Here is a 16485-nt window from a genome sequence, read left to right as displayed (position 1 = left end):
CCCCTTCCAGGACCGTCTGAATTGGATTCTGCAGTTTGGGAACTTGGCGCTCACCAAGGGAGAGCTAGAATGAAAAAGAGAGAGAAAAGGGAAAGAAGAAAGAAAAAAGTACTCCAGTGAAAGAACAAACAACCCCAAACAAAACAAAACCTACACGTTCTGGCTTCCCACTTCCTCTGTTTGCAGTAAAGGTTTTCCTGAGCAATTACAAAACAAAATTCAGAAGTGATAGTTCTTGGTGTAAGACGTTGGCCGCTAAGGAACCTAGAGAAATTTACACTTAAATTCCACCCTTGACAGTGAAATTGCTCAGGCTTTGTCAGCGTGCATCTACAACCAGCTGTGTAGCTTCCAGAGTCCCGTGTAGATGACTGGGGGGCTGTTTGCACCTGAAACACTGAACATTCTGAGGCCAGGCTCTTGGTCCAGTGGGCTCAACCTGAAACTGCACAATTCAGAGGTAACTCAAACCCACAGTCTTCTAACTGAAACCACACAGTCTGTCTTAGGACTTAATGAAGCCCAGGTTCTTTTTGTCTGGGCCAGAAAGAATTCAGCAAAGTGATAGGTAAGAAGTAGATTTATTAATAGCCTTTGTAAAGCGGTTGCAGGAAAATGGGGCTCTAGAGGATGGTCATGTCCCAGGTCTCAGGAGAGTTATGAAATAGGCTAGCACGTGAGGGTCTTTAGCTTTGGGTAGGAAAGAATTCAAGAGCAGAGCCGTAGAAAAGTGAAAGCATAGATACACAGTCCATAGGCAGAATGAGGTCTGTCTTAGAAAGTTAGAATGGTCCCCAAAATATGAGGTAGGTAGTTTTTATGAGCTGGATAATTTCACAGGCTAAAGAGTGGGAGGATTATTCCAACTATCTTGGGGTAAAGAGGTGGAGATTTCTAGAAATTGGGCCACCACCCACTTGGGACCTTTTATGGTCAGCCTCAGAACTGTCGTGGCACCTGTGGACGTGTCAGTTAGCATATGCTGATGACTTACAATGAGTGTATACTGAAGCTCCAAGTCTACCATCTTGGGCCTAATCAGTCTATTTGGTTCTAACCAGTTTATATCATATCCTCAATGGCTGTGTTGTACCCTGCCCCCTTCCCTCCTGTGTCAGACCTGTCTGTGGCCTATGTTCTTTTAATTTTTAAAAGTTAATTGCTAATACTAAAATATTAGGAGACTTGTTATAAAATCTGGATTTCCAGCTTTGGGGGAAAAAAGATTCATTCTTTCCATCAACGCTGGACCTTTATTTCCTCACATTTTAGCAGAAGACAGTTATTAGATACATTAGATGCTGTCTTTACCACGCCAGATGTACATGTTGCTTCCTGTCCAGTCCCTGTGGGAATTTGAGTGTGGGCCCCTGCCCTAGCTCTCTGCCCCCTGGGAGCTCTCCTCCCCAGAAGGCTGACTCTCATCTTCTGCACTTAGCTTACTCTCATACCTCCCAGGAACTCTTTGGAGCCTTGCCCTGCCTCTCCCAAGTCTTGAGAAAATATTTTAGGAAGTCAAGTTAAAGCCATTAATTGATATAAAACCAAAGGAAACTGAAGGGAAAACAAAATGAATATGGTCACAGATGACAGTTAAACAAAATTTACTTCATCAACATAAATAAAAAGGAGTTGATAAAAGACTATTAGAAGACCTATGAAAGGATATGCTTATTACTAACATTGGTATCCTGTGCTTCATTCTTTCCCTCGTCTAGTCCCATGACTTAATAGTTTGTTGAAAATAATAACAGTTCTCTTTATTGCATATTTACCATACACAAAAGATGAACTCCCCAGGTCAGTAGGTGCCCAAGAGAATGCACTGATCAAGCAAACACCCTCTTCCAACAACGTGAGAGATGACTACTCTACATATGGACATCATAGATAGTCAATAGCAAAATCAGATTGATTATATTCTTTATAGCCAAAGATGGAGAAGCTCTATACAGTCAGCAAAAACTAGACTGGGAGCTGACTGTGGCTCAGATCATGATCTCTTTATTGCAAAATTCAGACTTAAATTGAAGAAAATGGAAAAAACTACTAGACCATTCAGGTATGACCTAAATCAAATCCCTTATGATTATACAGTGGAAGTGACAGATAGGTTTTAAGGGATTAGATCTGATAGACAGAGCGTCCGAAGAACTGTGGATGGAGGTCTGTAACATTGTACAGAAGGCCATGATCAAAACCATCCCCAAGAAAAAGAAATGCAAAATGGTTGCCTGAGGAGCCTTACAAATAGCTATGGAAAGAAGAGAGGCGAAAAGCAAAGGAGAAAAGGAAAGATATGCCCATGTAAATTCAGAGTTCCAAAGAATAGCAAGGATAAGACTGTGTTCCTAAGTGATCAATGCAAAGAAATAGAGGAAGAGAGTAGAATGGAAAAGACTAGAGATTTCTTCAAGAAAATTAGAGATGCCAAGGTAACATTTCATACAAAGATGGGCACAATAAAGGGCAGGGACGGTATGGACTTAACAGAAGCAAAAGATACTAAGAAGAGGTGGCAAGAATATACAGAAGAACTATACAAAAAAGATCTTCATGACCCAGATAGCCATGATGGTGTGATCACTCACCCAGAGCCAGACAAAGTCAAGTGGACTTTGGGAAGCATCACTATGAACCAAGCTAGTGGAAGTGATAGAATTCCAGCTGACCTATTTGAAATCCTAAAAGACAATGTTGTGAAAGTGCTGCACTCAATATGCCAGCAAATTTGGAAAACTTTGTAATGGCCACAAGACTGGAGAAGGTCAGTTTTTATTCTAATCCCAAAAAAAGGCAATTTCAAAGAATGTTCAAACTACTGCACAATTTCACTCATCTCACACGATAGCAAAGTAATGCTCAATATTGTCCAAGCTTCCCAGTATGTGGACTGAGAACTTCCAGATGTTCAAGCTAGATTTAGAAAAGGCAGAGGAACCAGATATCAAATTGCCAACATCCACTGGATCATAGAAAAAGCAAGAGAATTCCAGGAAAACATCTGCTTCATTGACTGTGCTAAAGCCTTTGACTGTCTGGATCACAACAAACTGTGGAAAATTCTTCAAGAGATGGGAATACCAGACCACCTGACCTGCCTCCTGAGAAATCTGTATGCAGGTCAAGAAGCATTTAGAACTGGACATGGAACAACAGACTGGTTTCAAATCAGGAAACTAACTTCACTGTTCCTTGTGTATGATTCAGTTCACTTCAGTTCAGTCGCTCAGTTGTGTCCAACTCTGTGACCCCATGTACTGCAGCACACCAGGCTTCCCTGTCCATCATCAACTCCCAGAACTTGCTCAAACTTGTGTCCATCCAATCAGTGATGCCATCAAACCATCTCATCTTCTATTGTCTCCTTTTCCTCCTGCCTTCAATCTTTCCCAGCATCAGGGTCTTTTCCAGTGAATCAGTTCTTTGCATCAGGTGGCCAAAGTATTGGAGCTTCAACTTCAGCATCAGTCCTTCCAATGACTATTCAGGACTGATTTCCTTTAGGATTGACTGGTTTGATGTCCTTGCAGTCCAGGGGACTCTCAAGAGTCTTCTCCAACACCATGGTTCAAAAGCATTAATTATTCGGTGCTCAGCTTGCTTTATGGTCCAGCTCTCACATCCATACGTGACTACTGGAAAAACCGTAGCTTTGACTAGACAGACCTTTGTTGGCAAAGTAATGTCTCTGCTTTTTAATAAGCTTTCTAGGTTGGGCATAGCTTTTCTACCAAGGAGCAAGAGTCTTTTAATTTCATGGCTGCAGTCACCATCTGCAGTGATTTTGGAGCCTAGGAATAAAGTTTCTCACTGTTTCCATTGTTTCCCTATCTATTTGCCATGAATTGATGGGACTGGATGCCATGATCTTAGTTTTCTGAATGTTGAGTTTTAAGCCAACTCTTTCACTCTCCTCTTTCATTTTCATCAAGAGGCTCTTTAGTTCCTCTTTGCTTTCTGCCATAAGGGTGGTGTCATCTGCATATTATTGATATTTCTCCCGGCAATCTTGATTCCAGCTTGTGCTTCATCCAACCTGGCATTTCACATGATGTCCTCGGCATATAAATTAAATCAGCAGGGTGACAATATACAGCCTTGACATACTCCTTTCCTGATTTGAAACTAGTCTGTTGTTCCCTGTCCAGTTCTGACTGTTGCTTCTTGATCTGCATACACTTTTCTCAGGAGGCAGGTAAGGTAGTGTGGTAGACTACAATGGTAGATGAGCAATATTGCATAGGTGATGAAATTGTATAGAATTTAATACACACATACAGATGAGTACAAGTAAAACTGGAGAAATCAGAATAAGATCAGCAGGTTATATCATTAATTTGATTGTAAAATAGTACTGTAGTTTTGCAAACTATAACTACTGGGATAAACTGGATAGTGTACAGAAGAGCTCTCTGTTTTATTTCTTACAATGGCATGTAAATCTACAATTATCCCAATTATTTTAAGTAAACAACCAAAAAATTACATTTTTTCCTGAAAACAAGGAAATTTTAAATTCATTATTAATTTGAAAAAAATTCCAACTTGCTTTGAATCCATAAATGCTCATTATAATAAGCAAAAGACAGTGTCTAAATAAAAAACATACAAGTCTTTTGCCCTATAAAAAAAATCCCACTGAGATTCATCTGGAATAATGTCTTCTCAGGGAGAAGGCAATGGCACCCCACTCCAGTACTCTTGCCTGGAGAATCCCATGAACGGAGGAGCCTGGTAGGGTGCAGACCATGGGGTCACGACGAGTTGGAAACGACTGAACGACTTCACTTTCACTTTTCACTTTCATGCATTGGAGAAGGAAATGGCAACCCACTCTAGTGGTCTTGCCTGGAAAATCCCAGGGACGGAGGAGCCTGATGGGCTGCCGTCTATGTGGTCTCACAGAGTCGGACACGACTGAAGCGACTTAGCAGCAGCTGCAGGGAAAACATGCTGGCACCTACTAATGATTTCCTTCCCCTTTTTGATGTTCACGAAATGCCCTTCAAGAACTTTGCCCAGGACTGGCTCCTACCATCAGAAGAATCAACTTTCTTCCCCCTTTCCCAAGTTGGAACAGTGTGTGCCGATCGACAGTCCTCTGGCACCCCTCCCTGGCTCCATAGTCCCTGGAAACCTGCCAATGACCTTCTCATATATAAATTCTATTGGTATCCCAACTGGAATTGGTCCAGGCTTGGAGACACAGCTCATTTAAAGGCAAGCATGCCTTCCCTTATAGTACCACACACATTTTGTGCTTTGGTATCTTCATACTGATATTTGTATGATGTGTATCCAACATCATGAAAGTTAGAGCAGGTAAGGTGTTCTTAGGTGGGAGACAGGAGGTCCTGAATGCAAATCCACATCCCATGATTTTCTAGAAATATGATCTTGGGCTAATTGATCCAATTCTCTGAGCTTCAGTTTGCCCATCTGCAAAATAGAACCAATAGGACTAGTATAGCTACCATTATTGTTAGGTGGTAAGATAATAGTGAAAAATAAATGAGATGGTATTTGTAAGAGTGCTGAGCCATGAAATTAAAAGATGCTTACTCCTTGGAAGAAAAGTTATGACCAACCTAGACAGCATATTCAAAAGCAGAGGCATTACTTTGCCAACAAAGGTCCATCTAGTCAAGGCTATGGTTTTTCCAGTGGTCATGTATGGATGTGAGAGTTGGACTGTGAAGAAGGCTGAGCGCTGAAGAATTGATGCTTTGGAACTGTGGTGTTGGAGAAGACTCCTGAGAGTCCCTTGGACTGCAAGGAGATCCAACCAGTCCATTCTGAAGGAGGTCAACCCTGGGATTTCTTTGGAAGGAATGATGCTAAAGCTGAAACTGCAGTACTTTGGCCACCTCATGCAAAGAGTTGACTCATTGGAAAAGACTCTGATGTTGGGAGGGATTGGGGGCAGGAGGAGAAGGGGATGACCGAGGATGAGATGGCTGGATGGCATCACTGACTCGATGGACGTGAGTCTGAGTGAACTCCGGGAGTTGGTGATGGACAGGGAGGCCTGGCATGCTGTGATTCATGGGGTCACAAAGAGTTGGACACGACTGAGCAACTAAACTGAACTGAACTGAGCACAAATTGATAGTAACAATAAAACAGATGAGATGAATATATCTGCTTCCTCATCAATGTGTGAATACATGTGAATTCATGGGATTTCAGAATTGGAAGGTCCTGGAGAAGTTGTCCAGTCCTCTCTCCCACTTAATGAGACCAGTGTTCATGGAACAGCAGATTTTAGCATTAAACTCCATCACCCATTACCATCACAACTTCTGCACCTAAGCAACATACCTGTCCCTGCTATGCTCTGTCAAAACTTGGAAAAGCCCTTTTCTTTGGTCCAGGTACTTTAAACCTCTATCTCATTAATTCTTACTACATTTATGTAATGAATGCCCAATTATCTTCATTTTACAGCTGTGAAAACTGAGGCTTAGAGATGTTTAGTAACTTGTCCAAGGTCACACAGTTAGTAAATGGGATTCAGCCCAATTCTGTCTGAATCTGAAGTCCTTTCTCTTTTCTACACTATTTCACTACTTTTAAAAAAAGTGTTTATTTTTTTCAAGTCTTGTCCCCCTTTTCTGTATAACTTTTGCTATGGACTGAATGATGCCGTCCCAAAATTTGTATGTTGAAGCTTTAACCTCCAATATGATAGTATTTGAGGATGGGCCTTCAGGAGGTATTTAGGTTTAGATGAAGTCATGAGAGTGGGGCCCTTCGCAGTAGGATTAGCGCCCTTATAAGAAGACTTCCCTGGTGGTCCAGCGGCTAAGATTCCAAACTCCCAATGCAAGGAACCTGGGTCAGAGAATTTGATCCCACATACTGCAACTAAAGATTCTGGATGCCACAACAAAGATCAGAAGTGCCACAACCAAGACTCAATTCAGCAAAATAAATAAAATAAATATTTTAAAAAATCATTGTAAGAAAAAGGAAAGGCACAAAAGAGCCCTCCCCACCTCCCTCATCCTTGCCCCCATCCCACGCACACAAAGAAAAGGTTCTGTGAGCACTCAGCAAGATGGTGGTCACCTACAAGTCAAAAATCAAGAAAGGAGGCCTGCCTCAGAATGAAGCCTACCTTTGCTAACACCTTGATCTTGGAGTTCCTAGTCTTTAGAATGTGAGAAATAAATGTCTGTTGATTAATTCTCAGTCTGTTAAGTCTCAGTCTGTATATTTTGTTCTGAAACAGTCCGAACAGACTCAGACAATTGCTGCATTCTTACCTTCCTTTTCCAAACCTGACCTCATTCAAAGGCTTTCATTTCAGCCTGTCCATCTCTCAGCTCCCAGCCTCCTGCCCTTCCCATTGTCCACTGAAGTTGGGTTGTAACAATAGATTTCTTTGAAAGAAAATAGAAAAAGAACAATGAAAAGTGGCCTAATTTCATTTTTAAATGTGCAGTAATTTCTGTGGTAATTATTTGCAAGAAAGATAATTGGACTACCTACTTAATATTTTGGGGCCTCCCTCATGGCTCAGAGGGTAAAGAATCTGCCTGCAATGTGGGAGACCCAGGTTTGATCTCTGGGTTGGGAAGACCCCCCTAGAGAAGGAAATGGCAACCCATTCTGGTATTCTTGCCTGGAGAATTTCATGGACAGAGGAGCCTGGTGGGCTACAGTCCATGGGGGTCCCAAAAGTCACACATGACTGAGTGACTAACACTTTCACTACTTAACACTTTAATACTCTATTTAGGGTTAGTAATGTTTAATTAACACTCCTCACATTTTACATGAAAAATGATCAATGAAACGTATATTATCAGTCAGGATTCTCTGCAGTAAGCAACAGAAGTCAATTCTGGCTAATTTAAGCACAAACAGGATTTTTTTCTTTTTAATATTGGAAAGGTCATAGAATTTTCCAGAGTATAAAAACCACATTGTAGAACAGACACCCATGATGATGTTTAGATTCCTGTGGATACCTATTGAAAATGTACTGATTAAGCCAGGATGCAATTTGGTGACCCAAGTATGATCTTGAAGGATAAAGACACCCTTGGCTATAAAAATGGGAAAGTGTGGCCTTGAGGTTTAAATTAAGTTTACATGATAAATGACAACCACTATTTTTAATTTAACTCAAGTACAAACACATCCACCATCTCATAAATCTTACAAAATTGAGTCCACAAGGCACTGTAAATAATGCATATATCCTATCAGTTGTATTGCAAACACAGACTAACAAGCCCAATGTTAAATAGCCACCTAATTTATTCGTGCATATTTAAAACTCAAAAGTTGCCCCCCAAACTCTCACAATCATTTTGAAGCCACTTTTAAGAATTTGAGAGGGATTAAATTTAATGGATTAAATCCATTAAAATGGGTTATTGGCGGTCGTTCAGGCTCAGGGCAAGCAGCCAGTCCTGACATTCTGACTGTGAGGGTTGCAATACAAAACAGCTCATTATTTCTTCCTCCCACCAGAACAGAAAGCACCTTTGTCCTCTCTGCAGATGGTTGCTGTAAGTCACCAAGATGCCTTCACTTCTGCTGGCTGCAGGTTAGAGAGATAGGGTGAGAAATAGTAATAGTTGGTCTTTGGACACCTGAGTCCGGGACACCGTTGGGGTCTAACGACATTTTCTCAGGACATCTTCGAGGACTATCAATATGACCTGAAAGTGTGGTTTCACTGTTATTTGCTGCAGTGAAAGAGGAAATGCCCCACCAATGTTCCCTGTTACACCATCTTGCTACTTGTAAGATAAGAGAGAAAAATAATGGTAACACAAAATCCCAGCTCTTATTGAGCAGACACTATGTGCCTGGGATTGGGCCAAGCACTTAGATGCTTTCTATCCTTTTATCCTCATGAGAATTCTGTGCAGAGGGCTCTGCTACATCTCTGTTTTACAAATGAGGAAACGGAAGATCTGAAAGGTTGTGCAACTTCTTCAAGGACAAACACATAAATAGAGAAAGAGAGAGCCTGGAATTAGAATCCAGTCTGTGATGGAACCACCATGCCTTGCTTTGCTCCTTTCTTGTGGGAATCCAGTTTTTCTTTCCTTCTTAGCATTTTTACTAACAAGGACTGAAGTCTCTCAATGCCCTCCAATTCCTTTCACACCTCTCTCTCTTACCTGTTAGTCCCATGGCAGTACCCTTGGAGTGTAATTTTTAGCATGGCTCGCTGGCAAGTCTCTGTGTTTTTACTGGAACATCACAGAACACAGTTGACTTTTGAACAACATGAGTTTGAACCCATGTGTGCATCGATGTATACATGGATTTTTTTTCTCAATAGTAAATACTACAGTCCTATACAATCCGATGTTGATTGAATCCATGAATGTAGAGAGTCAGATATAAATTATATGCAGATTTTTGACTGCAGGAGGGTAGGTACCCACACTGTTCAAGGATCAACTGGAATGAAATTATTAATACCAAATGACCACTATCTTAGTGGCCTCTATTTATCTCCCACCCTTTCGGATCATGATATCTTGGCCTCTTTTCCAAGTTTTCAGCCTCAAATTTCTTTGATTAGTATTTAAAAGTACAAGATATTTTAGAACACTAGAAGTCTAACACATATAACTCAAAACAAGAGAAGAAAGTCATCAAGTATATTTTGATGGATGTGGTTATTACACTGTCTTGTAGCGTGTGTGTGCTCAGTCACTCAGTCATGTCCAACTCTCTGCGACCCCATGGACTGTAGTCTCCCAGGCTCCTCTATCCGTGGAATTTTTCAGCAAGAATACTGGAGTGGGTTGCCATTTCCTACTCCAGAGGATCTTCCCCACCCAGAAATCGAACCTGTGTCTCTCACGTCTCCTGCATTGGCAGGTGGATTCTTTACCACTGTGCCACCTGGGAAGCCTTATTGTAGTTACTCTTTTTTTTTGGCCACATTGCTCAGCTTGTGGGATCTTAGTTCCCTGACCAGGGATTGAACCCAGGACTGCTGCAGTGAAAGTGCTGGGTCCTAACAATTGGACTGCCAGGGAATTACCTGTAGTTATAATCTTTTAAGTGGTGGTCTCCATTGTTAAGTTATGATCTTCCTTGAGGGCTGGAACTGTTTTATTCCTTTTATATTTCTAGCACTTAGCTTAGTGCTTTAATAATGTTTGTTGAAAAATTAAAGAAAAACTAATAATATAATCCTAAATAGACTAAAATAACTGTCATTTGCAAAGTGTCTGTTAATGTCAATTGGCATTAATGTCAGTTTGTCAAACAGCCCAATTTGTCTTAAATTTTTGAGACCATGAAACATAAAATAATGTTTTTAGGTGACAGCTCCTTCCCATCTTGGCCTGGTTCTCTGTTTTGCCAACAAAATTTCCACTTCAGATGCCCACTAACCCCTCTATCATCAAACACCATCTGCTTAAACTGATATTACTATGCTGGCCAGTCCCAGTGCCCTGAACAATGTAGACAATTGAGGATTCCACCTTCAGGTGGAGGGCAGAATAAGGTAGGTACTTCTGGGTGTTACTTTTTTTTTGGCCTGCCCTGTGGGACATGTAGGATCTTAGTTCCCTGACCAAGGACTGAACGCACGCCCCCTGCATTGGGAGCATGGAATCTTAACCACTGGACCACCAGGCAAGTCCCCTGAATATTGCTTGATACAGCATTTTGTAGAGCAAAACAAGGGACTGAAATACTTCTGAATAATTCCTATTTTTGTTTTCTGTCATTTCCAACCTTCTTTGCAAAAAAAGCTGGGGGCGGGGGGAAGAATCAAAATAGGGCCTGGCCTACTTTGGTGTCTCTCCATTTTATTGATGGTCTAAAACATTCTCAACATAACAAAGTCATAACTGACTCAGAACTCAAAGCAGCATCCACTGACTCCAAGTCCAGTGCACTTTGCAATAGATTAGGACTTTGCTTCTACTTGAATTTTACTCATCAGAAACCCATTCACTAATTTGGTGACAGAGGTGAGAGTGTGCCTTCCAATTTATAAAAATGTCAATAATCCCAGGAACATTAATACATAAGAGGAAATTCAAATAACAATAAATTTAACTTCAGTTATGATTTTCCAAAAAGATACCAAGAACAAAGTAGTATGATAATGAGGTACTGTTTTACATTAATGATACTACCAACAAAGTCTATAGTGATCATTTTGAATGATGGGAGGACTATGCTGAAATCCTCCTTGATGCAGCAAGATAGATTGCTATCATTTTGGAGAAAGCAGTTTGCTAACAGATACCACAGGCCCCCAAGATACGGTTCACACCCTCCCACTGGATCACTTGAGTACACAGGATTTAAATCCATTGAAGAAGATAAACATCTGAAGGAAGATACTGATTTTATGGAAGATATACTATATAATGAGGCTTCCCTGTGGCTCAGAAGTTAAAGCATCTGCCTCCAATGTGGGAGACCCGGGTTCAATCCCTGGGTCGGGAAGATCCCCTGGAGAAGGAAATGGTAACCCACTCCAGTATTCTTGCCTGGAGAATCCCATGGATGGAGAAGTCTGGTAGGCTACAGTCCACTATATAATATAAATAAATCTAAGTGCCTAACAATACAAGATGGTTTTTAAAAAATTATGCTACAGAGACTTCTCTGGAAGTCCAGTGGTTAAGACTCCACGCTTTCAGCAGTGCATTCACTCCAAGGTCCCAGCAAACAGATCCAGGGTTGCCCCTTGCTCCAGCTGCTGACCACCCTCCAACCTTTTTCCCAGTAGCAACCTTCAGAATCAGCCCCTGAGCTGTCTGTGATCACCGGGTCCAGCCAACACCTTTTTTTTTTTTAAAGCTAAACTGCTTATTACCAATCAACCATGGGCTCCCAGATTTGTCAGAATTATTTCACTGAGATGCAGGCCACCATCTCTATGCATCTGCTGGCCTCCTACACCTACTCATCTCTGGGCTTCTCTTTCAACCTCAAAGATGTGGCTCTGGAGAGTAGGGGCCACTTTTTCCTCGAATTGGCCAAGGGGGAGCATGATAGCCTCTTGAAAATGCAAAACCAACATGGCGGCAGGGCCCTTTTCCTGAACATGCAGAAACCATCTTAAGATGAGTGGGGTAAAACCCAGGATGCTATGGAAGCCACCCTTCTCCTGGAGAGAAACCTGTACCAGGCCCCTTTGGATCTACGTGGCCTGGGTTCTGCCTGAGGAGACCCCTACTTCCGTGACTTCCTGGAGAACAACTTCCTAGATGAGGAGGTGAAATTCATCAAGAAGATGGGTGACCATCTGATCAACCTTGAAAGCTGGCTAGTCCCTAGGCTGGGCTGGGCGAATATCTCTTCAAAAGGCTCACCCTCAAGCACAACTAGGAGCCTCTGGAGCCCAGTGGGCTTTGAGGGGCCCCACTAATGTCAGGGCTTCTGCCTGAAGCCCCTCTCTGCAGCCACTAGGCAACTTTTTAACACCCTGGAGCCCTCTCCCAAGCCTTGGACCAAATGGAAACAATAAAGCTTTTAATAGCAAAAAAAAAAAAGATTCTGCACTTCCCCTGCAGAGGGCACAAGTTTGATCCCTGGACAGGGCACTAAGATCCCACATGCCATGTGATGTGGCCAAAAAAATTTTTAAAAATTATGCTACCGCAAATGAAGGGAATGTTATACTGACATTAAAACTATAATTAGGAGTAATCTGTAATAATATGTGAAAAGAGTACTTTATGACATAATGTTTAGTTAAAAAATAAGAAACACAAAATTACATGTACTCAAAGATAGCAAACAATAACAAATATATATATGAAAGAGAGAGAGATGGAAATTTGAACATAAGAGGTTTTTTTACCTCTTAATCTCTTGGGATCAGTACCCAAGGGGGAGTTGGACTGAGGCTGAGTGGAATTCCAGGAGGAAGTTTCCTGGGAAGTTGCAGTGGCTTTGGGTGAGGCAGCTCTTTTCATGCTGGTGGGCATCTTTCCTCAAGGGAAACTTCTAAGAGAAAGGTTAGTGGGGAAAACTAGAGTCTCCACTGCTGCAGCTGGTCTTGAGACCCACTCAGTAGTCGTTTATCTCCACCTTCTATCAATATTGTCCACGTTGGTGTCCCTGGGCACTTTTGCTGGTCTAGGTGGCTTTCCTAAACAGGATGGCCAGGACTCTTAGGCCTTAGAAGTCTGAGCTCCTGGTCACTTTGCCCTTCTCAGGCTAAGGCTGCTGCAAGGGAGTACCAAGCAGATTATCTGGGATCAAATACAGTCTCCCATGCCCCCACTGTATTGGGTTGGCCAAAAAATTCATTTGGGTTTTTCTGCAGTTACAGAAAACAGGCCTACCTCAGGATGATCCTTTACCTGTTTGAGCAGGTGACTTCTTTCCAAGTTTACTCATTTCTTGGTATGAGGAAGCTGAAGGCACTGGGCAGTAGACAAAACTTGAATGGGATTCCTGCTGTGCACCCTGGTGGAACATCCTCTTCCTTGGAGCCGAGATCTGTAAGCCCTCAGAGCCCAGAGTTTCAGGAACAGGAGAAAAGAATTCTCCCAGTGGGTCTCTGGATGTGTGGGGAGGCAGGGCCTTGGTTCAGACGCATGTATTCTATCTGTCAGGAACACCACACCATAGAATGGTGGTGGGTTTAGGGAATATACCCTAAGGTACCTCCTCCCAGCCAGCCTCTCAGTTCTATCACAACTATTACATTGTTCTGTGTGGTGCAGTTCAGAATAGGGCTATGACCCCATGGTCAGGTACCCACTACCACACTTTGTTTGCTACAAAGTATGTTCCTTACTCAAATGTGATCTTTTGCAGGATCTCCTTTTAGTAGATCAAACACTTTGTAAGCCCTTGAAAAATGGTGCTGAGGCCTGTAAAAAATAATTGTGTGTGTGCTTAGTCGCTCAGTCGTACCCGACTCTTTGCAACCCCTTGTACTGCAACACACCAGGCTCCTCTGTTCATGGGGATTCTCCAAGCAAGAATACTGGAGTGGGTGGCCATGACTTCTCCAGGGGATCTTCCTAACCCAGGGATCAAACCCAGATCTCCTGCATTGCTGGCAGATTCTTTATCAACTTAGCCACCAGGGAAGCCCCCCGCAAATTATTAAAGAACCTCAATGAAGTAGAGTTGGGAGACCAGAAGAGGGAGCTCTCATGCCCAGCTACAATACCAGAGCCCAACAGGAGGAAGACAGAGGCCTTTTTCCCAGCAAGGACTCAGCCAATGAAAAGCCTCAGACTCTTCTTTAAAAGAAAAGAAAAAAAAAAAAAAACTACAGTCTTCCTGACTTCCTTTCCCCCTCTATAAAAGGGGTCTCCTTCCCTTGCTGTTTTGGGACTCGCATGTGGCTTGCCATGCAGACCCCAAAGTGCAATTCTTTGATGATCTGAATCAACACATCTTTGCTGGAGAAATATCTAGCAGTCTATTTTTTCAGGGCAACAGGTCCTATAAATAGGAAAGGCAAACTCAAGAGGTGGGATGTATGGATTTAAAAAAAATTTTTTTTTCTAAATTGAAGTATCAGTTCACTTCAGTTCACTCGCTCAGTTGTGTCCAACTCTTTGCGACCCCATGAATTGCAGCATACCAGGCCTCCCTGTCCATCACCAACTCCCAGAGTTCACCCAAACTCGTGTCCATCGAGTCGGTGATGCCATCCAGCCATCTCATCCTCTGTTGTCCCCTTCTCCTCCTGCCCCCAATCCCTCCCAGCATCAGTCTTTTCCAATGAGTCAACTCTTCGCATGAGGTGGCCAAAGTACTGGAGTTTCAGCTTTAGCATCAGTCCTTCCAAAGAAAATCCAGGACTGATCTTCAGAATGGACTGGTTGGATCTCCTTGCAGTCCAAGGGACTCTCAAGAGTCTTCTCTAACACCACAGTTCAAAAGCATCAATTCTTCAGCATTCAGCTTTCTTCACAGTCCAACTTTCACATCCATATATGACTACTGGAAAAACCATAGCCTTGACTAGATGGACCTTAGTTGGCAAAGTAATATCTCTGCTTTTGAATATGCTATCTAGGTTGGTCATAACTTTCCTTCCAAGGAGTAAGCGTCTTTTAATTTCATGGCTGCAGTCACCATCTGCAGTGATTTTGGAGCCCAAAAAAATAAAGTCTGACACTGTTTCCACTGTTTCCCCATCTATTTCCCATGAAGTGATGGGACCAGATGCCGTGATCTTCGTTTTCTGAATGCTGAGCTTTACGCCAACTTTTTCACTCTCCTCTTTCACTTTCATCAAAAGGCTTTTTAGTTCCTCTTCACTTTCTGCCATAAGGGTGGTGTCATCTGCATATCTGAGGTGATTGATATTTCTACTGGCAATCTTGATTCCAGCTGTGCTTCTTCCAGCCCAGCGTTTCTCATGATGTACTCTGCATAGAAGTTAAATAAGCAGGGTGACAATATACAGCCTTGACGTACTCCTTTTCCTGTTTGGAACCAGTCTATTGTTCCATGTCCAGTTCTAACTGTTGCTTCCTGACCCACATATAAGTTCTCAAGAGGTAGGTCAGGTGGTCTGGTATTCCCATCTCTTTCAGAATTTTCCACAGTTTATTGTGACCCACACAGTCAAAGGCTTTGGCATAGTCAATAAAGCAGAAATAGATGTTTCTCTGGAACTCTCTTGCTTTTTTGATGATCCAGTGGATGTTGGCAATTTGATCTCTGGTTCCTCTGCCTTTTCTAAAACCAGCTTGAACATCTGGAAATTCACATATTGCTGAAGCCTGGCTTGGAGAATTTTGAGCATTACTTTACTAGTGTGTGGAATGAGTGCAATTATGCGGTAGTTTGAGCATTCTTTGGCATTGCCTTTCTTTGGGATTGGAATGAAAACTGACCTTTTCCAGTCCTGTGGCCACTGCTGAGTTTTCCAAATTTGCTGGCATATTGAGTGCAGCACTTTCACAGCATCGTCTTTCAGGATTTGAAATAGCTCAACTGAAATTCCATCACTTCCTCTAGCTTTGTTCGTAGTGATGCTTTCTAAGGCCCACTTGACTTCATATTCTAGGATGTCTGGCTCTAGGTGAGTGATCACACCATCATGATTATCTTGGTCATGAAGATCTTCTTTGTATAGGTCTTCTATGTATTCTTGCCACCTGTTAATATCTTCTGCTTCTGTTAGGTCCATACCATTTCTGTCCTTTATTGAATTGAAGTATAGTTGATTTATAATGTTGTGTTAATTTCTACTGTACAGCAAAGTGATTCAGTTATACATATGTATATACATTCTTTTTTATATTCTTTTCCATTATAGTTTATCACAGGATATTTGATATAGTTCCCTGTGCTACCCAGTAGGATGTTGTTTATCCATTGTCTATATAATAGCTTATACCTGCTAACCCCAACAGCCAAATCCATCCCATGGACTATTTGTTGATTCCAATCAAGATGAATTATTTCCCCTTCCAGAGTAGGAGTTTAGTGAAGTTAAGCCGGGTCTTCTTCAAGAGGTGGTGCTGTACCAGGGACATAGTGCTGGTCTTTGGT

The 16485-nt window shown here is 42.0% G+C and overlaps 1 pseudogene; it reads left to right on the top strand.

Annotated features, from left to right (window-relative positions):
* On the top strand, positions 11834 to 12339 carry LOC108633454 (annotated as a pseudogene).

The sequence above is a fragment of the Capra hircus genome, chromosome 23, assembly GCF_001704415.2.
Source record: "Capra hircus breed San Clemente chromosome 23, ASM170441v1, whole genome shotgun sequence".
Lineage (NCBI taxonomy): Eukaryota > Metazoa > Chordata > Mammalia > Artiodactyla > Bovidae > Capra > Capra hircus.
This window is presented reverse-complemented; position numbering and strand designations above follow the sequence as displayed.